Here is a 7,301-nt window from a genome sequence, read left to right as displayed (position 1 = left end):
AAAAGAGTTCCCAATCTTTTTTTGTAATATGAACACATACGGTCTTAGTAAGTTACTTACTTGAGGTACCACATAAAATTTCGAGAAATACTGTAAGCTCTCAGTAAACATACCACCATTTAAAAGTTTGGGGTGAGTAAGATTTTTTAAGACATTAATACTTTTTAATTAAAAGTAATTTAAAGTAATAAAAATGACTTTTTTTCTAATATTAATACTTTTTATTCAGCAAGGATTCATTAAATTGATCAAAAGTAAATTGATTAAAAAAAGCGTTCTGCATCAAATTAATTCTGTTCTTTTGAACCTTCTATTTATCAAAGAATCCAATTTTTAAAAAATCAGGGTTTCCACAAAAATATGAAATAGTGCAATTGTTTTCAGCATTGATAATAATAAGAAATGTTTCTTGAGCAGCAAAGCAATTATGCTGAAAATTCAGCTTTTGCATCACAGATTTCATTTCAAAATATATTAAAATAGATAACAGTTATTTTAAATTGCAATTTTATTGTATATTTGTATTTTACTGTATTTTTGATAAATAAATGTCACCTTGGTGAACATAGGAGACATCTTTCAAACACACACAAAAAATATTTTTTCTTTACACTACCATTCAAAAATCAAACTTTTGAATGGTAGTGTATGAGAAATAATAAAATACATTTTCATATATAAACTAAAGAGTAAAGTGTTTTGATCAAATCAAAATTAAAATAAAAACAACAAACTCTCTTTTAAAAGTAAACTGTAATAAAAAAAACAACAACTCATATTTCACACCTAAATAAAAAGCAAATAAAAACTAAAATCATAAAAAAAAGCATAACCAGCAAAAAGAAAACCTATTTTAGGACCATTATGATTTTTGCATTGTCATATACAATGGAAACATTATTTCTTAAAATAAGGTTCAATTTCTTTATGAAACTAATTTCCCACAGCTGAAATATGAGGTAAAACATGAAAAAAAGTGAAAAATTTCTGCCAAACACAAAGATGGCAGTTCTGTACCATGAGCTCGGAAAACCCGGTCCTCTGGGTCATGTGACATGGCCACACCTGCTGCTTTCAGATCCTCGACGAAGGGCTCGTTCAGGTCAGGAGGAGCAACTGCACTTAAATTCACGGTGGGCTGGAAGACACACACCCCATATTACACACACACAACACAAGAGTCTGCTATACAGCAGGTCTGACATACCACACTTCACTTACTGTCGCAGGAGATTTATGCTGTAAATTGGCTCCAAACGTGCCCTCGAACCAGTCCTTCAGACTTGGTAAAATCAGCCCACTCAACCGATACCTGAAACCAGTATGGGATTCAGTACGGAGTAATGTAAAACATGTACAAGTTTTTGTTCTTAATGCAACTCAGTTGTATAAGATTAATAACTCATTAAATCTATTTAATCCATTAAATCTTTCTAATCTAATAAACAACTCTCTCTCTGACCTAACAAGTCGTGGCCTAATGGTTAGAGAGTCGGACTCGTAACCCAAAGGTTGCGGATTCGAGTCTCGTACCGGCATGGATTGTAGGTGGGGGGGAGTGAATGTACAGCGCTCTTCAATACCACGACTGAGGTGCCCTTGAGCAAGGTACCGAACCCCCAACTGCTCCCCGGGCGCCGCACTGCTCCGGGTGTGTGTTCACGGTGTGTGTGTGTTCACTGCTGTGTGTGTGCACTTTGGATGGGATAAATGCAGAGCACTAATTCCAAGTATGGGTCACCATACTTGGCCACATGTCACTTCACTTTTTTTTAATACTGTCAGATGACCTCTTGTGCTCAGACGCAGCAGTGCAGATTCCAGCCGCTGGATGGCATGAGCACACCACACTGAACCAGGAAAAAACGAGCACATCCAGTCCTCACCACAGAGGAGCAGACAGTTCCTACCAAATGTGTGTCTGTATATATACGTCTGGTGTGAATGACTGACTGGAGTTAAATGGTTTTAAAGATTTTCTTTGCATATGCTCATAATCATCCCGTGACTTTTTTGAAACGATAGGCTTGTTGTTTTTTTTGAGCAACTTGTATGTGTTATGATGAAATATGGCAGCAGAAGCACATCTTCTGTGTATGTTAGATTAAGCAGCGCCGCTGTGTCTGTACGATTACACAGAATAGGACTCGCTGTGTGACTGTGTGTGTCTGTAGGTCCTTGAGAATGTACTTAAGGAGCATGCTGTTGTAAACATCTCCATCCGGGGCCAGTGTTATGAGTGCATGAGGCTGTTTATGCTAATGTCCTCTATATGAATGTTTAGAACGCTCAACGACACGTTTCAAAACACTGCGATGCACAAAATCAACCTTGCATAGCTAGAAGCGTTTACTTGCATAGAGTACTGTATGCTTCGGCCGAACTGCAGGATGCAATTTATTAAAAAATAAATAAATAATCAGTTTGAACGATAATGTCATTTTTTTTTTTTTACGTACAAATTTAGACAAGTGAACAAATATAGTGTAAATTCATATCAAATGAATTGTAAAAATACAGAAAATTATTATTTAAACTTAATTAGCTGCCTTTTTAACAACTCACTTCTTTGACTATAAATGTATTTAAACCATTTACAGGCCCTGTAAGGTATTAAGAGTAAGCTGTCCATGTTTCAAACACTTTTCAGTAGGGATGCACCGATATGAAAATTTTGGCCGATACCGATAACCGATTACTCTTTATTTTTGAAAGCCGATAACCGATATGTTGGCCGATAAATCTATATCCAAATTGTTATATACTTTTCGAGAGCCTGATTACAAAAAAGGTCTCATCATTAAAAGCCACATCCCAAACACTTCAACATAAGCAGCCTAGTTTGAACGGTGTACGTTTTAAAAATATTTTTACTCTCCCATTACCAAATTTAGTCATAAAAAAGTCTTACAAATAAATAAAATTATGCATAAATAATGCAAACAAGTCACTGGACATCATTACACGTGTAAAGAATCAAAATGAATGCGCCATAGATCAATAAAACGGAATAGCCTCTGCACGGACAATAATTAAATGATTTTAATTACTAAACCATATTGTTGATGAAAATAATAAGAGAACAATACAAGTGGTTGTTGTTATTAATAATGTATCAATGATTTTGAAAAAGTAACAAATTAATACCACTGTTTTAAATAGCAGCCGTTGAGCTGCGCGTGCTGAAGCTGAAGAGCTGAATGAACATGGTAAACTGAAGCGTTTTGCTGGCAGCTTATTTAATTCAAGGAAATGCATCCTGAGATTAATATTAATACAACATAAACATAATATTATAACTTATATATGTACAAAATGATGCAGTTATTGCGTGCTATAGTCAGAATGTGTGATCCTGTTGTGGATGCGCTCTTCCCATATCAACGCGCTGAAACACGGCAACTAAACCCAAAGAATTCACAACGTTTTATTATAATAATGTTCTCATTAGAATGTTATATACACGACATTCCCAATCATAGTTATTAATGTTGTGCACTGCTGTTTGAGTTTATCACCGGTAAACTGAAGCGCTCTTTTAACTTAACCAAACGCATTCTATATGAGATAAATCAGATATACATCAAATAAACACAATATTACAACGTACAATTGCACAAAAGGCTGCAAACGAACAGCGCGCATCTGAAGTGTCTCTGAAGGAAATAATGCATTATTTATCGGCTTTAAGATATCGGCCAAATTTTCTTATCAGGCCGATACCGATAACAGAAAAAATTAGCATTTATCGGCCGATACCGATATGGTGGCCGATATATCGTGCATCCCTACTTTTCAGCCATATATATATCCTGACAAATCTGTAATATCTTCGTTCCATCCTTGTTCAGGATTAGTGGTACAATATTTAAAGCAATGCTGCTGTTCATTCAAATAAAAGTCAATGGGGTCCAAAAAAAACACTTTCACTGTATGTACAAAAAAAAAATGCATCGAGACAAAATATGTTCTTGTATTATTCTACAGACGAAAGTTAAGTCATACAGACAAGAGGGTGAGTAAAAAACGAAAAAAAGACAGAATTTTCATTTTTGGCTGAACTATCACTTTAAGACTATAGTGCTGTCAGCTCTGCTTAACACGTTCATCCATTCTGCAGAATGCCACAGACTTTCCAATGCAGTACAATGAGTCTAATTAGAAGTCTATTCTGAGTCTAACTGGTGTTTGTTTGGTGCCTCGTACTCACCGTTTCCCTGTGAACTCTGCTTGACCCTTTTTATTGAACAGGAACCTTGAGTCACTGTAACCCCAGCCATTCCACTTCATGATCTCCTGCCTGAGAGAGAGAGAGAGAGAGAGAGAGAGAGAGAGAGAGAGAGCCTGTGTTGACATGCTGTTTTATAACAGCCAATCGCAAAGTATATTCAATGATATACAACCTTCATCCTGATGTCTAAAAATATAATATTTAATCTTAGTGGGCATTATAATGACCTGCAGAGATAAACCGCTCCAGTCTTTATATTACGGGGTCTGTATGATAACAGACGCTCATGATCGAATGAAAGAGTTACTATGAGAGTCCTGGAGTCACACAGTTCACTTCTGCTGCGAAAAGACAGACAGACCTTCAGATAAGAAACGTTTTGAAAGAGTCAACAGTTACAGCAAATGTCCTGCTATCTTGATCTATTATTCGAGGCACTGCATGAAAGGTGAATGTGAAGGGCACTAAACACAAAAACCTGCTACCAAGTGTTTTTCGAGCTTAAATGGATTATGTTTAGGGGTGGACCTTCCTGCTTTAAAAAAAAAAAACACTGTACATTTCCACATGAATCACATTTCATACAAAATCACCTCCTTGTAAAATAGCTACATTTTCTCATCAGATCAAGCTGATTATACACATCTTCACGCAAGCTTCCAAAAAACTTATCTATGGACCCAAAAGGTCAAAAGGTTAAAAACCAAAGAAAATAAGTGATCTTTCTTGATGCGTTGCATTTTTGAGCAGCTTTGTTCATCTGGTACACACTACCACAAGGTAGTAAACAATAAAGTCGTGCTGTTTAAAAAAAGATAGGAATTTATGTGATGTGCTTTTTACAAAATAATCTGTATAGTCAGGATTTATTACAATATTTCTAAATAATAATAATAATAAAACTGTTCATTTTGAGTGTAAAACTGTTTAACAAAATGAAAATGCAATGAAAAAAAAAAAAACATTAATTTGTAAAAAAAAAAAAAAAAAAAAAAAAAAAAAAAAATTTTTGGGGTTTTTTTTTTTAAAATAATTTGTAGGATTATTTTCTGCTTACACCAAAACAATATTGAACTGTCATTTAAAGTGATTTGTATACATAATTTGAGAATTCTGAAACGTTTTAACAAGCATAACATTTCAAAAGTTTGGGGCAGTAAGTGTTTTTTTTTGTTTGTTTTTTAAAGAAATTAATACTTTTATCAGCAAGGATGCATTAAATTGATCAAGAGTGACATTAAAGTTATTTTAAATTGTAATAATATTTCAATAATATATTCAAATAAATGCAGCTTTGGCAAGCACGAGAGACTTATTTCAAAAATATCACAAACCTAAATTCTCACATAAAATAAACATATAAAATGCTTATGTTAAATTGTTTATGCTATGTACAGAAAAGTCTATGCATAATCAGTGCTGATGAAGTAATAACCTTAAATGAAATGTTCCTCCACATCACGTTCTCTCATATTTATAGTGAGGATTTTATCACTACTGCTTTTCTTAACTCGAGGGGTTTCTTGCAACTGGTTTCTGGACTTTACTATGGCTCACGTCCCAAAATCCAATCCCTCAGAAAAATAACAGCACACTTCTCCTCTCTTTTCTCGAATCCCCTTACACATAATGTAATGATCTGTGATCTCTAGAGCGCTGCGCCTGCTGTGGGACTCCAACCAAAAACACACACAGTCAGTTTGAGGAAACGTGCGAGCGGGTGATCAGAGGACAGCATGCAGGTCTGCTGCTGATCTTCTGAGAAACAGACAAAGTCAAACCCTAAAACAGGACACATGCAGACTTCTCAACAGCAAAGTGAAAAAATGTGATGACTCCAGACCCGACGAGACGATGGAAACATTCAGCCTGTGGGGTTTCACTCCTGCACACTGTTACATGTGACATTTTAAGCATTGTAAACTAAAAGACAAGCCAGACGTTATAATACACTGAGACAAAACATCTGAGAGGAAGCATTTTAATATAAAGGTACCTTTCTTTGAATAGGGCCAACTTGGTTTAGGATGAACCTGATATCAATGAATAGTCAAGCTGTTAGCAAGCAGGACTGACGAGTCGGATGTTTAGTCTGTTAATAGGACAGTTCACCCAAAAACTAAAATTCTGTCCTCATTTACACATCCTCATGTCATTACAAACCTGTATGAGTTTCTTTCTTCAGCTGAACCCAAATGAAGATATTCTGAAGAATGTCGGTAACCAAACAGTTGACGGTAGCCATTGACTTCCATAGTATTTTTTATTTTTTTTCCCATACAATGGAAGTCAATGGCTACCACCAGCATCTGTTTGGTTACCGACATTCTTCAAAATATCTTCTTTTGTGTTCGACAGAACATAACATACAGGATTGGAACAACATTAGGGTGAATAAATAGGGCCTTTCGCACCGCAGGAACCTTTTCGTTGTACCAGAACTAATTGTGGAACTACCCACTTATTTGGCGTTTTCGCACCGCCGGAACTGGGTGCGATTTTAGTACCGGACTGCCTTTTTCGAGAACCAAATTAGCTCCTACTCCAGAGCTGGGTCTAACCAGCACAGCTGGTACTAATCGTGACGAAAGTAGACATTGATTGGCCAAACGCGTATGAAAACGCCATCACCCGCCATGATTTAAAGCGCCGTGTAAACATACTGTAAACATGTCAACTTATTTCGCAAGTATGGAGAACAGCGATAGATGGACGGATGCTGAAGTGCAGGCACTTGAAGCAAATGTAGCACTGCCAGTTGTCGTTGGAGATCCTTAGTCCTCCTTTCCGTTCTTTCAATCGCTTTACGTATACGTCGACATTCCATGTCCATTATTGTGAAACTAGGGCTGGACGATATGGCCAAAATTTATATCATGATATATTTCTTAATTTCGGTCGATACGACATAATTCCGATATCGATATGAAAACTATTAAAAAAGCCTCATAAAAATGGCCACAGCAGATGTCTGTACCTACAAACTTATGAAAAATTAATTTGCCAACGCTATGAAACCTACTCCTATAAAACTAGGGATGCACCGATATGAAAATTTTGGCCGATACCG

At 36.0% G+C, this 7,301-nt stretch overlaps 1 pseudogene; it reads right to left on the bottom strand.

Annotated features, from left to right (window-relative positions):
* Positions 1–7,301, bottom strand: part of LOC107575591 (alkyldihydroxyacetonephosphate synthase, peroxisomal-like) — a 20,403-nt pseudogene that overhangs the window by 8,039 nt on the left and 5,063 nt on the right.

This window comes from Sinocyclocheilus grahami, unplaced genomic scaffold (genome assembly GCF_001515645.1).
Source record: "Sinocyclocheilus grahami isolate Dianchi unplaced genomic scaffold, SAMN03320097.WGS_v1.1 scaffold2739.1, whole genome shotgun sequence".
In the NCBI taxonomy this organism is placed as follows: domain Eukaryota; kingdom Metazoa; phylum Chordata; class Actinopteri; order Cypriniformes; family Cyprinidae; genus Sinocyclocheilus; species Sinocyclocheilus grahami.
Note: the sequence above shows the minus strand (reverse complement) of the source record. Positions and strands in the feature narration are given on the sequence as shown.